Source organism: Eubalaena glacialis, chromosome 5, assembly GCF_028564815.1.
Source record: "Eubalaena glacialis isolate mEubGla1 chromosome 5, mEubGla1.1.hap2.+ XY, whole genome shotgun sequence".
Classification (NCBI taxonomy): domain Eukaryota; kingdom Metazoa; phylum Chordata; class Mammalia; order Artiodactyla; family Balaenidae; genus Eubalaena; species Eubalaena glacialis.
In genome coordinates, this window is record NC_083720.1 from 104,110,608 (window position 1) to 104,128,317 (window position 17,710).

At 40.2% G+C, this 17,710-nt stretch overlaps 1 protein-coding gene across 3 annotated transcripts in view; it reads right to left on the reverse strand.

Moving 5' to 3' along the window:
- Positions 1-17,710, reverse strand: part of RASGEF1B (RasGEF domain family member 1B) — a 563,490-nt gene that overhangs the window by 338,667 nt on the left and 207,113 nt on the right. The gene's annotated exons all lie outside the window — the stretch shown is intronic.

Below are 17,710 nucleotides of genomic sequence, written 5' to 3' on the forward strand. Positions count from 1 at the left end.
AGCTGGGTACTAGCATTACTTCCATCTTAAGAATGAAGAGATGCCACACCCAAATCCATTCATACTGAAATGTTCTCTTTGCAGGTGTGCTGTTTCTCCTGCTCCAGGTTAGTTCCTGCACTTACCCTCTGGCTCCCATGATCAATACCCTTTCCTCTCCACCTCTACGACATTCCTGCATCAATGGATTTCCTTTTTTTCTCTGCTTCTTCAAACTCTCTGGCCCTCTCTACAGGCTTGAGAGCTTTGTCTCCATTTTGGTCCATTGCTTTCTTTGACCCCTAAATAGTGATGTTCCCCAACTTCTCCTTTCACCTTGATTTGCACCTTGGTATTTTCAGTATGTCTGAGGGTTTACATTTACTTTCAAAGCTTTAATAACTATATCCTTAGTTGCTCACTCCCAAATTGAAATCATTAGTAATACTAAAGTATCTTAGAATGTTGATTTTAAGAAGAGATGGTAAGGAAAACACACAAAAATCCATATATTGCCAAGCTTTATTTTCTCCTTTGGACCAAAACAATTTGCTAACTCAGGCACTCAGTAACAGAATATTTTAATCTTGCATTTATGTCTTTTTTCAAATTTGAAAACAAAGCACACATTAACTCTGGATTTCAGTCTGACATCATAGGTTGCATAAAATGCTTTTTGAACTGTTCTTGAGGACAGTATGGAAGTCTGCTACTGAGTTGTGCGATATAAATGAGACAGACCTTTCTAAATTATTAAAGTACAGATGGTTTCTCCAAAAAAGAAGAAGAAGGTGGGGGGAGAAGGAGGGGAGGAGAAATGGAGGCACAGAGAGGTTTCAGTAACGATGAGCATCACAGAGCAAATGAGTGCTAAGGTACCATTTTATTAGAGCAGTTTGGCTCCAGAGTCATTAGTAGTTACATAGAAACTGGACAATATATCACCAAATGCTGTAAATATTCTACACATGGGGGGGACCTTCAAGATGGCGGAGGACTAAGACAGAGATTACCTTCCTCCCCACAAATACATGAAAAATACATCTACATGTGGAACAACTCCTACAGAACACCTACTGAACGCTGGCAGAAGACCTCAGACTTCCCAAAAGGCAAGAAACTTCCCACGTGCATGGGTAGGGTAAAAGAAAAGAGAAAAAACAGAGACAAAAGAATAGGGATGGGACCTGCACCTAAGGAGGAAAAGTTTCCACACACTAGGAAGCCCCTTCACTGGCGAAGACAGGGGGTGGATGGGGGGAAAGCTTCAGAGCCACGGAGGAGAGCGTAGCAACAGGGGTGCAGAGGGTAAAGCAGAGAGATTCCTGCACAGAGGATCGGTGCCGACCAGCACTCACTAGCCCGAGAGGCTTGTCTGCTCACCCGCCGGGGCGGGCAGGGGCTGGGAGCTGAGGCTCGGGCTTCGGAGGTCGGATCCCAGGGAGAGGACTGGGGTTGGCTGCGTGAACACAGCCTGAAGGGGGCTAGTGCGCCACAGCTAGCCAGGAGGGAGTCCGGGCAAAAGTCTGGACCTGCCGAAGAGCCAAGAGACCATTGTTTCCCGGTGCACAAGGAGAGGAGATTAAGAGCGCCACCTAAACGAGCTCCAGAGATGGGCGCGAGCTGCGGCTATAAGCGCGGACCCCAGAGATGGGCATGAGACACTAAGGCTGCTGCTGCCGCCACCAAGAAGCCTGTGTGCAAGCATAGGTCACTCTTCACACCTCCCCTCCTGGGAGCCTGTGCAGCCCGCCACAGCCAGGGTCCTGTGATCCAGGGACAACTTCCCCGGGAGGACACATGGCGCGCCTCAGGCTGCTGCAACGTCACGCCGGTCTCTGCCGCTGCAGGCTCGCCCTGCATTCTGTACCCCTCCCTCCCCCCAGCCTGAGTGAGCCAGAGCCCCCGAATCAGCTGCTCCTTTAACGTCATCCTGTCTGGAGAGGGAACAGACGCCCTCAGGCGACCTACATTCAGAGGTGGGGCCAAATCCAAAGCTGAAGCCCAGGAGCTGTGCGAACAAAGAAGAGAAAGGGAAATCTCTCCCAGCAGCCTCAGGAGCAGTGGATTAAATCTCCACAATCAACTTGATGTACCCTGCATCTGTGGAATACATGCATAGACAACAAACCATCCCCAAATTGAAGTGGTGGACTTTGAGAACAACTGCAGACTTGGGGTTTGATTTCTGCATCTAATTTATTTCTGGTTTTATGTTTATCTTAGTTTAGTATTTAGAGCTTATTATCATTGGTAGATTTGTTTATTGATTTGGTTGCTCTCTTCCTTTTTTTTTTCCTTATATATATATTTTTTTTTCCTTTTTCTCTTTTTGTGAGTGTGTATGTGTACGCTTCTTTGTCTGATTTTGTCTGTATAGCTTAGCTTATGCCATTTGTCCTAGGGTTCTGACTGTCCATTTTTTGTTTTTTTGTTTTATACAGTTTTTATGCTTGTTATCATTGGTGGATTTCCTTTTTGGTTTGGTTGCTTTCTTCTTTCTTTCTCTCTTTCTTTTTTAAATTACTTTTTTATTTTTTTATTTTAAATAATTTTTTTCTATTTTAATTATTTTATTTTATTTTATTTGTTTTCTTCCTTTCTTTCTGTTTTTTCCTCCCTTATCTTCTGAGGCATGTGGCTGACAGGGTCTTGGCACTCCAGCTAGGTGTCAGGCCTGAGCATCTAAGGTGGAAGAGCCGAGTTCAGGACATTGGTCCACCAGAGACTTCCCAGCCCCACATAATATCAAACAGTGAAAGCTCTCCCAGAGATCTCCATCTCAACGTTAAGACCCAGCTAACCTCAACAACCAGCAAGCTACAGTGCTGAACACCCTATGCCAAACAATTAGCAAGAGAGGAATACAACCCAACCCATTAGCAGAGAGGCTGCCTAAAATCATACCAAGTTCACAGATACCCCAGAACACACCACCGGATGTGGTCCTGCCCACCAGAAAGACAAGATCCAGCCTCATCCACCAGAACACAGGCACCAGTCCCCTCCACCAGGAAGCCTGCACAACCCACTGAACCAACCTTACCCACTGGGAGCAGGTACCAAAAAAAATGGGAACTACAAACATGCAGCCTGCAAAAAGGAGACCCCAAACACAGTAAGTTAAGCAAAACGAGAAGACAGAGAAATACACAGCAGATGAAGGAGTAATGTAAAAACCCACCAGGCCAAACAAATGAAGAGGAAATAGGCAGTCTACCTGAAAAAGAATTCAGAGTAATGATAGTAAAGATGATCCAAAATCTTGGAAAAAGAATGGAGAAAATACAAGAAATGTTTAACAAGGACCTAGAAGAACTAAAGAGCAAACAAACTGATGAACAACACAATAAATGATATTAAAAATTCTCTAGAAGGAATCAATAGCAGAATAACTGAGGCAGAAGAATGGATAAGTGACCTGGAAGATAAAATAGTGGAAATAACTACCACAGAGCAGAATAAAGAAAAAAGAATGAAAAGAATTGAGGGCAGTCTCAGAGACCTCTGGGATAACATTAAGTACACCAATATTCGAATTATAGGGGTCCCAGAAGAAGAAGAGAAAAAGAAAGGGACTGAGAAAATATTTGAAGAGATTATAGTTGAAAACTTCCCTCATATGGGAAAGGAAATGGTCAATCAATTCCAGGAAGTGCAGAGAGTCCCATACAGGATAAATCCAAGGAGAAACATGCCAAGACACATATTAATCAAACTATCAAAAATTAAATACAAAGAAAAAATATTAAAAGCAGCAAGGGAAAGGCAACAAATAAGGTACAAGGGAATCCCCATAAGGTTAACAGCTGATCGTTCAGCAGAAACTCTGCAAGCCAGAAGGGAGAGGCAGGACATATTTAAGTGAAGAAAGGGAAGAACCTACTACCAAGATTACTCTACCCAGCAAGGATCTCATTCTGATTCGATGGAGAAATTAAAAACTTTACAGACAAGCAAAAGTTAAGAGAATTCAGCACCACCAAACCAGCTTTAAAACAAATGCTAAAGGAACCTCTCTAGGCAGGAAACACAAGAGAAGGAAAAGACCTACAGTAACAAACCCAAAATAGTTAAGAAAATGGTAATAGTAACATACATATCGATAATTACCTTAAATGTAAATGGATTAAATGCTCCAACCAAAAGACACAGACTGGCTGAATGGATACAAAAACAAGACCCGTATATATGCTGTCTACAAGAGACCCACTTCAGACCTAGAGACACATACAGACTGAAAGTGAGGGGATGGAAAAAGATATTCCATGCAAATGGAAATCAAAAGAAAGCTGGAGTAGCAGTTCTCATATCAGACAAAGCAGACTTTAAAATAAAGACTATTACAAGAGACAAAGAAGCACACTACATAATGATCAAGGGATCAATCCAAGAAGATATAACAATTGTAAAAATTTATGCACCCAACAAGGAGCACCTCTGTACATAAGGTAAATGCTAGCAGCCATATAAGGGGAAATCGACAGTAACACAGTCACAGTAGGAGACTTTAACACCCCACTTTCACCAATGGACAGATCAACCAAAATGAAAATAAATAAGGAAACACAAGCTTTAAATGACACATTAAACAAGATGGACTTCATTGATATTTATAGGACATTCCATCCAAAAACAACAGAATACACTTTCTTCTCAAGTGCTCATGGAACATTCTACTGCATAGATCATAACTTGGGTAACAAATCAAGCCTTGGTGAAATTAAGAAAATTGAAATCATATCAAGTATCTGTTCTGACCACAACGCTATGAGACTAGATATCAATTAGAGGAAAAAAATTGTAAAACATACAAACACATGGAGGCTAAACAATACACTACTAAATAACCAAGAGATCACTGAAGAAATCAAAGAGGAAATCAAAACATACTTAAAAACAAATGACAATGAAAACACAATGGCCCAAAACCTATGGGATGCAGCAAAAGCAGTTCTGAGAGGAAAGTTTATAGCAATACAATCCTACCTCAAGCAACAAGAAACATCTCAAATAAACAACCTAACCTTACACCTAAAGCAATTAGAGAAAGAAGAACAAGAAAACCCCAAAGTTAAGCTGCAGGAAAGAAATCATAAAGATCAGATCAGAAATAAATGAAAAAGAAATGAAGGAAACAATAGCAACGATCAATAAAACTAAAAGATGGTTCCTTCAGAAGATAAACAAAATTGATAAACCATTAGCCAGAGTCATCAAGAAAAAAAGGGGAGAAGACACAGATCAATAGAATTAGAAATGAAAAAGGAGAAGTAACAACTGACAATGCAGAAATACAAAGGATCATGAGAGATTACTACAAGCAACTATATGCCAATAAAATGGACAACCTGCAAGAAATGGACAGATTCTTAGAAAAGCACAACCTTCCGAGACTGAACCAGGAAGAAATAGAAAATATAAACAGACCAATCACAAGCACTGAAATTGAAAGTGTGATTAAAAATCTTCCAACAAACAAAAGCCCAGGACCAGATGGCTTCACAGGCAAATTCTATCAAACTTTTAGAGAAGAGCTAACACCTATCCTTCTCAGACTCTTCCAAAATATAGAAGAGGGAGGAACACTCCCAAACTCATTCTACGAGGCCACCATCACCTTAATACCAAAACCAGACAAAGATGTCATAAAAAAAGAAAACTACAGGCCAATATCACTGATGAACATACATGAAAAATCCTCAACAAAATACTAGCAAACAGAATCCAACAGCACATAAAAGGATCATACACCATGATCAAGTGGGGTTTATCCCAGGAATGCAAGGACTCTTCAATATACACAAATCAATCAATGTGATAAACCCTATTAGCAAATTGAAAGAGAAAATCCATATGATCATCTCAATAGATGCAGAAAAAGCTTTCAACAAAATTCAACACCCATTTATGATAAAAACCCTCCAGAAAGTAGGCACAGAGGGAACCTACCTCAACGTAATAAAAGGCATATATGACAAACCCACAGCCAACATCGTTCTCAATGGTGAAAAATTGAAAGCATTTCCTCTAAGATCAGGGACAAGACAAGGTTGCCCACTCTCACCACTATTATTCAACATAGTTTTGGAAGTTTTAGCCACAGCAATCAGAGAAGAAAAAGAAATTAAAGGAATCCAAATCAGAAAAGAAGAAGTAAAGCTGTCACTGTTTGCAGATGACATGATACTCTACATAGAGAATCCTAAAGATGCTACCAGAAAACTACTAGAGCTAATCAATGAATTTGGTAAAGTAGCAGGATACAAAATTAATGCACAGAAATCTCTTGCATTCCTATACACTAATGATGAAAAATCTGAAAGAGAAATTAAGGAAACACTCCCATTTACCACTGCAACAAAAAGAATAAAATACCTAGGAATAAACCTACCTAAGGAGACAAAAGACCTGTCTGCAGAAAACTATAAGACACTGATGAAAGAAGTTAGAGATGATACCAACAGATGGAGAGATATACCATGTTCTTGGACTGGCAGAATCAACACTGTGAAAATGACTATACTACCTAAAGCAATCTACAGATTCAATGCAATCCCTATCAAACTACCACTGGCATTTTTCACAGAACTAGAACAAAAAATTTCACAATTTGTATGGAAACACAAAAGACCCCGAATAGCCAAAGCAATCTTGAGAAAGAAAAACGGAGCTGGAGGAATCAGGCTCCTGGACTTCAGACTATACTACAAAGCTACAGTAATCAAGAGAGTATGGCACTGGCACAAAAACAGAAATATAGATCAATGGAACAGGACAGAAAGCCCAGAGATAAACCCATGCACATATGGTCACCTTATCTTTGATAAAGGAGGCAAGAATGTACAGTGGAGAAAAGACAGCCTCTTCAATAAGTTGTGCTGGGAAAACTGGACAGCCACATGTAAAACAATGAAATTAGAAGACTCCCTAACACCATACACAAAAATAAAAATAATCAAAATGGATTAACGACCTAAATGTAAGTCCAGATACTATAAAACACTTAGAGGAAAACAGAGGCAGAACACCCCATGACCTAAAGCACAGCAAGATCCTTTTTGACCCACCTCCTAGAGAAATGTAAATAAAAACAAGAATAAACAAATGGGACTCAATGAAACTTAAAAGCTTTTTCACAGCAAAGGAAACCATAAACAAGATGAAAAGACAACCCTCAGAATGGGAGAAAATATTTGCAAATGAAGTAACTGACAAAGGATTCATCTCCAAAATATACAAGTAGCTCATGCAGTTCAATATCAAAAAAACAAACAACCCAATCCAAAAATGGGCAGAAGACCTAAACAGACATTTCTCCAAAGAAGATATACAGATTGCCAACAAACACATGAAAGGATGCTCAACATCACTAATCATTAGAGAAATGCAAATCAAAACTACAATGATATATCACCTCACACCAGTCAGAATGGCCATCATCAAAAAAACTACAAACAATAAATGCTGCAGAGGCTGTGGAGAATAGGGAACCCTCTTGCACTTTGGTGGGAATGTAAGTTGGTGCAGCCACTATGGAGAACAGTATGGAGGGTCCTTAAAAAACTAAAAAAAGAACTACCATATGACCCAGCAATCCCACTACTGGGCATATACCCTGAGAAAACCATAATTCAAAAAGACACATGCCCCCTAATGTTCATTGCAGCTCTATTTACAATAGCCAGGACATGGAAGCAACCTAAGTGTCCATCGACAGATGAATGGAGAAAGAAGATGTGGCACATATATACAATGGAATATTTCTCAGCCATAAAAAGAAACAAAACTGAGTTTTTTGTAGTGAGGTGGATGGATCCAGAGTCTGTCATACAAAGTGAAGTAAGTCAGAAAGAGAAAAACAAATACCGTATGCTAACACATATATATGGAATCTAAAAAAAAAAAAGGTTCTGAAGAACCTATGGGCAGGACAGGAATAAAGACTTAGACGTTGAGAATGGACTTGAGGACACGGGGAGGGGGAAGGGTAAGCTGGGATGAAGTGAGAGAGTAGCAGTGACATATATACACTACCAAATGTAAAATAGATAGCTGGTAGGAAGCAGCTGCATAGCACAGTAAGATCAGCTCGGTGCTTTGTGACCACCTAGAGGGGTGGGATAGGGAGGGTGGGTGGGAGACGCAAGAGGGAGGAGATATGGGGATGTATGTATATGTATAGCTGATTCAGTGTGTTATACAGCAGAAACTAACACACCATTGTAAAGAAATTATACTCCAATAAAGATGTTTAAAAATAAATAAATATTCTACATATTACGTAGCCTATGTGACAAGTAAATCTGTAATAACTCTATTTGTTGTGTGAAAGTAAATTATCGTGTTCTTTAGAGGCTTAAAAGATTTCTAGAAATACTTTATAGAGAGCTGAGAGGAGTACTGAGGAAATGGTCACAGAAAGCATTGCCCCCATCAAGATTAAAAATGGTCCAGGAATCAAACGATAGGAAGGGAGCCAGATGCTCTGGGCGGATCAGGACCCAAAGGTGTATCACTGATCTTCATTAAAATCATATGACTTCTACCTCAGCACGTCTCTGCAAGGTGAGGTGAGCACAGCTCTGTCCTCCAGCACATCTCTCGCTTCTCTAAGTAAACAGAAACCCATCTTCAAAAGGGCATCCCCTGTAGCAACAGAAGCAGAAAGTGCTGCATGGAAGCAAGACAAGGGCGTGTGCTTCCACTGAGACACCTGGCAATGCTGCTTCGGACAACTGAGTCCCCAAGTCCCTTAAGAGATCACAGGGGTTGTGCCTCAAAATGCCAGATCACTCACTGACACTAAAGAGCCTCAAGACTTCACCCTATTTAAATAACCTTGGGATTTCCAGAGTTAATGCAAGATGATGAGCTCTGATTCAGCTAGAAGTGCAACCTTTCCTTGGACATCTTCTGCTTGCTCCAGATATTGACCTTTGTGGCTCTCCACACTTGGAGAACAGCAACTTCCTTTTCATCTTTTTCCCACCTCTAGAACTACGTGAGAGGAAAGACTTTGCCAGAAACCTCTCTCCAAAGAACATGAAGGGGAAACAGATCCGTCATCAGGAGGACACGACACCTGTCTTTCCCATGGAGACAGGTGGATGCTCCTGGGGGATCAACAAGTCACTGGCAGGGGCCCTCTGCACTTCTTTTCACAGGCAACCGTGGTCAGGCACTTTTGTGGCAAGCTGCCAGCTCATGGCTCTAATTAATTAAAACACCCTTCTTGCCAGGGATATTGGCCATTTTGACACCTCAGTTGGAGACTGGAGCTCATGAAGGTTCAGCTTTGGAAGAGCAGCTCTGCTTTTATCACGTTTGATCTCCCCAGTGGGAAAAACCAAGTGTCTGGAGTTGCAATAATCATGTTAAGTGTCAGTTTCCATTGCCAAAAACCGGTACACTCTTTTCTTTACCCTTCCCTTGGGGAAAACTCCCACTGAGTCATTTACTGGGTTCTCTGCTTATCTTACAATTCCACACCAGCAGCACCATTTTTTTTTTTCAACATATCTAGGCAGTCCCACAAGCCTTTATGGTCTGTGGTTTTAAAGATCATTAAATTTAGGCTCAACCCCAGAGCAAGACAGAGTGCATGATCTCCCAAGACAATATTTAAAGTGCTATCCACTTTAAACTGGAGAATTATCCTGCTCATTTCATGGCACAGGCAAGTCTTTGAGAAGACCATCCTCCAGCCCCTGACCCAGGACATGACTCAGTAGTCTCTGCCTTGACAAAAGGAGGAGCTGCACTAGAGATGATCTCTGATCGCTTCCAGTTCTAAAAGTCTATGGCCATTACTTGCTATGACTAAGGATAGTGGTGGTGGTAATAGTAGTCCTAGTAATTCATTTAACATGTATTTTTGAGGAGCTACTATGTTCAAGTCTCAGTTCATATCCATGAATAAAGCAGATCCAAATATCCCTGTCATCTTGTAATTTATTCTATTGTCAGGAGACGGGTAATAAACAATACAGGAAAAATGAATTACATAGTATCTTAGAACGTGAAGTGAAAACATAGGTGACTCAGAAATTCTTGGGGCAGGAGCAGGTTGCAATTTTGAATAGGGTGGTCACTGAGAAGATGCTGATACACTGATACAGCTGAATCATTGTTGAACACGGGGGAGGAGCAGAGCCCATCCACCCTCCCTCCCTCTCCTCCTCTCCCCTTCCTCTCACTGCCCAGCAAAGAAAGAGCTCTTAGCATTCATTTGCAATATTCAGTTCTGGATTCCATGCACTCTCCTTTCAGCTCTTATTGGTTGGTTTGGGTTTTTATTGTTGCATTTTCCCATCCCTACTCTCCTGAGAGGCAGTATGGTGTAGGGTTAAGAGCACAGACTCTGGAGACCAGTGTCTGTGACAAGTCCCAGCTCCACCACCTGTGAGTTCTACAACTTTGCCCAAGTCACTCAGCCTCTCTGTGCCTCACTTGTCTCACATATAAAATGAGATAAATAATGGTATCAATTTATATAATATTTTTTTATATTTATTTTGTTTATTATCATTTATTTTTGGCTGCATTGGGTCTTCGTTGCTGTGCATGGGCTTTCTCTAGTTGTGGCGAGCAGGGGCTACTCTACATTGCGGTGCGCGGGCTTCTCATTGCTCTGGCTTCTCTTGTTCCAGAGCACGGGCTCTAGGCGCATGGGCTTCAGCAGTTGTGGCGCACGGGCTCAGTAGTTGTGGCTCGCAGGCTGTAGAGCGCAGGCTCAGTAGTTGTGGCACACGGGCTTAGTTGCTCCGTGGCATGTGGGGATCTTCCCGGACCAGGGCTCGAACCCGTGTCCCCTGCATTGGCAGGTGGATTCTTAACCACTGTGCCACCAGGGAAGCCCAATAATGGTATCAATTTATAGAACTGATGTAAGGATTGAATAGGTGGATCCACATAAAATTCTTAGAGCAGTGTCTCAGGGCTGGTTCTGGACCTCACAATGCAGCCACCACACTGGCTCCCTGTCTGAGCACTCTGCTCTCATCACAGCTGTCTTATTTAGTGGTTGGCTTGAGCAGCGGCTTCAGAAGATTATAGTAATCCTCTAAGTGTGGAATTAAAACAATTAAGAGAAACAATCAACATGGGGGGGAGGGATTATTTGGGCTGTACAGATCATTTATGAAAACAAAGGCAAAGCACAGAACTAAGCCGCTAAATCAGAGGTTACAATTAGCTGGATTGTAGAGTGACTTGGTCCCATTTTGAGCAACAATAGCGAGAATGATCAGTCTTAATTGAGGCAAATTAAGTACTCTGACTACTCCACTTTTCTGAAAAGAGTTATAAGCCAGTGTAGAGATCCAATTTACACAAACTCTGCTCCATTCTTCTTACTGATTCATCTTTCTTTTTTTCTGCTTCTTTTCACATCCAGCACACCGTGCTGTAGACCCAGAAAACAAGGTAAATATCTCTATGAAAGCTCATCTCTCAGAGCATATTATGTAAAATTAAAAGTGTATATGTGTGTGTAAGCACACAGTCCTGTTTAAATAACTATAGACCAATCCTGATTATGTAAGAGTCTGGAAAATCCAAAAACAAAATGGGTAAAAAGAAGAAAGAGAGAAAGCTGTCATAGTGCCCCTGAGACTCAGCAATACAGCAGCCCAAAAGGAAACTCTCTAGAATGAAAAGGGAAACACAATTTACAGCCAAAAGCTCACCTTAATATCTTTAGTACTTGATAAAGAAACTAGTGAAATCAAGCTAGTGATGATAGAGCTGAACAGTGTAGTTTTTTTTGACATTTATCCCCTCCCCACAAAAAATGCATATACATATATATATATATATACACACTCACACACATACATATAAAACAATGCATATATATATATATACACACACACACATAAAACAATGCATATATATATACACACACACACACATACATATAAAACAATGCACATATATATATACACACATACATATAAAACAATTCACATATATATATACACATACATATAAAACAATGCATATATATATATACACTCACACACATACATATAAACAATGCATATATATATACACACACATACATATAAAACAATGCATATATATATATACACACACACATACATATAAAACAATGCATATATATATATACACACACACACATACATATAAAACAATGCACATATATATATACACACATACATATAAAACAATTCACATATATATATACACACACATACATATAAAACAATGCATATATATATATACACTCACACACATACATATAAACAATGCATATATATATACACACACATACATATAAAACAATTCTTAAATGCCCTTTTGCATGTATAATTTGCAAGATTAGTCAACATCCCTTTATTTCTGCCACCCCATTAAACGAATTGGAATTGCTGTGACAAAAATTCACAGTTTTTTTTGGAAGCTCAAAATAGTTTTTTTCAGGTGTAGGTGTGTGTGGTGGGGAGGGTGCTGCTAGTTATTACTGTTTCAAATATATCCTAAAATGTATATTACATGAGCAGTTATGCATGAACCACAGATGCCGAAGGTCATATTCTTGAAACTTGTTCAAATGCGGATACAGAGGGATAATTACAGCTCAAAAGGGATTAGACCAACATAATTCATGACATTTGTCCTTAACTACCTTCCTTCCTATTAGCAGTGTTACTGTTGCAGACAATGACTATATTATACAATCTATGGATCTAAATGTGCTGTTTATTCTGAAATGATGGTGACAATTACAGCAGCCGCTGGGAGAGAATAATGCGTGTGCTCTGGCATCATCGGTGCTGTCCTTAGCAGTAAGGCTCAATTCATGAAAATGCCCACACCCCAAAAGGCATAAGGTAATGCTACTGATGGGATTCTGTTTTTAAATTAAAAAAAATAATAGTTATATCATTAAACCGTAAACTTATCAGTACATTTTATTGGCTGTAAATTATACCTCATCCAAAAAATGATTATAATTTATTCTTTGATTCTTGCTTAAGGTAGGACATACACAAAAACACGCAATGAATTGCATCTGGTCCTAAGACTATTTTCCACAACCAATTTTAATCCCAAACCAAGTGGCCTATGACTACTTGGTTTGACCTTGGGAATATGTGTCTTTCCTTTGAAAATTTCAAGATCATAATGTCAAGAACAAAAAATTCCTAGGCTAGGGATATAAAATGATAATATTATGGAGGAATCACCAATGTTCACTCTATTCAGTTATCTCCATGGCTACTACAATGAAAGCAAGGAAGTCCAACATTTCCACAGCACTTTTTCGTAGTCACCAACCCAAACCCTTTCAATGAAGAGAAAAGACACAAGCCCATCTACAAAGAGTAGATTCTTCCTCTTCCTTTCTTTTCCATTTCAAGCCTTCTCCTGGAGGCTTTGGGAAGAATAATACCAAGCCAAGCTTATGAATTAACAAGCATTATTAAATGTCTACTATGTGCTCAAAATTGTGTCAGGTGCTAGAGATACAGAAAAGTATATTCACCGTACAATTAAGAAGGCTTTATCTTTCATTTATTAAGAAGTTATTTGCTTCTACAGAGCTGGAACTCATAACAATATTGAACTTGAGTGCATTCTAATTAAGAATTAGAGTAAATAAGAATTAGAGGCCCATATGAGGGTATTTCTCCAATGTAATTACTGTTTACATTTTTGCCAAATGCTGACGTTAGCCCAAGTCTATTGATGTACTTTCCTTAATATTGTTGGTCTTTTAGAGCAAAAAGATTAAGTGGAATTTAAAATACCAAAGCTCAAATTATTCTCTGCAAGCACAGGGATGGAATAATAATGAACATCTCTTACTGAGACACTGTTCTAAGAATTTATGCGGATCCACCTATTCAATCCTTACCTCAATTCCATAGGTTGATACCATTATTTGTCTCATTTTATACATGACACAAGTGAGGCACAGAGAGGCCGAGTGACTTGGGCAAAGTTGTAGAGCTCATGGGTGGTGGAGCTGGGACTCCAGTCACAGACATTGGTCTCCAGAGTCTGTGCTCTTAATCCTGCACCATACTGCCTCTCAGGAGAGTAGGATGGGAAAACGCAACAATAAGAACCAAAACCAACCAATAAGAGTTGAAAGGAGAGTGTATGGAATCCAGAATCACCCATCCTTATCCCAAATATTGCAAATGAACACTGAGCCCATCCTTCGCTGGGGGAGTGAGAGGAGAAGTGGGAGGAAAGTGGGGAGGGGCTGGCTGCAATGCTGCCCCTCTGTTTAAAGCAATACAACTTTCCTTCCTATAAATTGATGGCCTGTGTTGGCACCTACGATAAAAAGGATAGAACTTTGCAGATATGTATGTATCATCCTTTATCCAGCAGAGAGCCCTACGGCAAGTCAGCAAAACAGCACTCTGCCAAAAACGAACATTTGTAGCTTCCAAAACAACTATTTAAAAAGTAAACAGCATTTAAATGTACTTGAAATGATACCCTTCACTGTGACTGCTCCAGAACATGGGATGCTGTTTTTCTCAGGGGGAACTGAAAATTTTCCTCGATGCTGACAGGGTTGATTTGGTCTTTGTGCCCTTTCTCAGGGCATGGGAAGAAGCAACCGTGACCTACCAGCCTCGAAATTCTGCCAAGAGGCCAAGAGTCATGGGAATCTGCCCAGCCGGCTGTGGAGGTCAGTGAACGCCGTCTAGACATTAAGTCTTGGTCTTTAAAAGAGGAAGCCAGATATAATATAGTCTCAAAGGCTGAGGAACCAACTGTAAGTAAACATCTTAACCACTGATATTACAATCTTGGGCTGTGTTTACACAGAGACCCATTCATCAACATGGATGAAAAACTTCCAAAAGCCCATTACATTGTCTATTTTAATCACCTCTTCCTGAAGGAAAATTACCTTGCCTATGTGAGTGAAGCACAGCGTATGTCTATTAAAAATAAAAACATCAACCAGTGGGCTAAGTAATTACATAAGCAAGTGTTCTGCATACTCATACATCACTGGTAACAGTGGAGAGACCGAGTCAAAGCAAACGGTCGGATGGAAGAGAAGGACAGTCAACACAGTCACAAATACTCCCACAAATTACCACCATCAACAGACGGATTTCCTCTAGGTTCGCACATATTCCCCAAACCAATACCTTTTAACATGGTAAGGATACATTTCCTAAATGTACTACTTTTTTAAAGGTTGTCATTTATATGGGTTAAGGTATCAGAAGTCCGAGGAGAGAGGACAGAGAGAGACAGACAGAGAGAGAAATGCAGCCCACCACACACACACACACACACAAGGTACAATAAACCATCAAATGACAGGTGAATTTTTAAAATAAACTCTCCAACCTGAGAAACCTATTTATATGACTACTATTATATGGTTGGGAGTCTAGGTTACCATATGTAGATGGAATTTACAGCAGGATAAGGTAGGGCATTTTGATGTCAAACTGGAAAACCACTGCTTTTCATTTCCAAGTAATCTGTGAAATGGAAATTTCTAACCTTTGACCCATCTCTGGGATTCGTCTTATCCCTGACCTTCACCGCATCCATCACCCTCACCTATCTGTCACCCCTTGACTATCTCTGACCTGTGCCCCAGGGGTGGGGGCCAGGGTCGGAGTGAGGAGTCTTGGAGAAGGGGTAAGGATATCTGTTTTACATATAACTTCCAATTAAAATGCTGGAAGTTCAATAGTGCTAGGTCAGAATGTCCCCACACAAAACCTGCTGAGTCAAACACATCCGGGTCCAAGTATCTTGCACTGAGAGATGGAAAAGAATCAAGACACAAAAATATAAATATCCATGAACATAAAACAGGTGTCAGGAGACATCATGAAGCACGCTTGAGGATCATTCCCTGTAGCTCGCCCACTCAATACATACCCTCCATGTGTCAACTCTAGTTAAAAACTGTGGGGTGAAGTGGTTTTAGAGAGAGAAAATCAGAAGATCTGAATTAGGCCTTTCCTCTAAGAGTCTGCCTTGAGTTTAACATGTGCCCTAGAGCAAGTCATCTCATGTCTTGGCATATTTGTTTTTCCTCTATAACATGTTAACAATAACAACTGCTTTGCAATAGGAAGTACTCAATAAATACTTATGAATGAATGAATTTATGTATATTACCTAGATGTTTTTAGGTTTTCCAAATTATGGAGTGAATTGGTCTTTGGCTGAAAATAAGAATCGGGTTCTTACAACTGTATAAGGTAGGAAGTAAGCCTTAGAATATTTGCTATCTTTGGCTAAGCTAAACATTTCAATCCCCACCAGCTATCCATTAACAATTTATTTTAATGTAGAAATTACCTTTATAGTGAACACTGAATATAAAATATTCTTTTCTCAACTCCTATGAAGAGGAAAAAAAACAAACACTTTTTAGAACAAAATGGCCCCATAATAATATTATGCTAAGGGACAACCATGTATGTAGCAAATCCAGTCATTAAATAGACCTTTATTGAGATCTTACTACCTGTGGGGTATTTTTTATTATTCCTAACAGAATCAGTCATGGTTCCTCCCCTCTAAGAGCTGATAGTTTAGGGGGAAGCTGGACCCATAAATAAGGATTTAGAATCCAATAGCAGAGGAGGTGACAAACACTAAAAGCAATGACTCTGAGGTCAGAGAGCCTGGATTCACATCCTGACGGCAACAACTTCTACTGGAGTTTCCTTCAGCAAGTTCTTCACCTGTCAATGGCAGTAATACTATTACCTACCTGTGAGGGCCGTTATAAAAATCAAATGAGATAATCCACGCAAAGCACTTCTCACAGGGCTGCGAACATGGTAAACATTTGACAAGTTGTGTGGTTGTTGTTAGGTTATACTTGGAGTCGGTACAAAATGTTATGAACCCAGCAAGGAGGTAAAACCACTCATCTTTCCTGGAGAAACCAAGAAAGTCTTTTAAAAATGCTTGAAAAGAAAGTGACAAAGGGAGGGGTCCCTCCACAGAAGAGTAAGTTTTCCAAGCAGATGAGAGGGCAGAAGGGCATTCTAGCAGTCTGCTCCAGGCCTCCAGACCCCAGCACCTAGAAAAACATCAGGGGATGCGGCTAAAGATAATGGGAATGACTGACCAATTGATGCAGAGTTTGGGGGCTATTTTAAAGAAAAACTGAAATCCCTTAGATGTTTTTAAGTAAGGGTTTGACACACATGGCTGTGTTTCTTGCTTGTCTTCTGGAAAGTAACCCTGGCAGTGTTTTGGAAAATGGAGTGGAGAAGGGAAAACTTGGTATAAGGAAAGAGCGAGCAGGGAGTTGTTACAACCCTTCAAAGGATGGATGAGGAAGCAAGGAAAGAGATGATGGAGAGATTCTAGAAACATTTCAAGATGGAGTTGATGGGATTTGATAGCTAGGTGGATGTGGGAAGGAAAGGAAAGGGAGGAGTCCTGGATAACACCAAGGTTTCTAGTTTGGAATGGTGAAGCCATTAACTGAAGTGGTGAATATAAGAGAAGAAAAACAAAGGTCAGGATGGGAGAGAATATGTGGACAAGATCTGCTTACTAGTTAGTCAGCAACACAGATCTAGGCCTCAGAAGAGATCATGAATACTTGGGACAGACTTGAGAGTGATTTTCTTTAAAAAGACCTTATTTGTACAGGCAAGATTGCCCGGAGATTGCTGATCATGTGAATGGCAATATCTAAGCAAAATATGAGGGGGAATATCTGTAGATTCCATCCTGTTGAAAT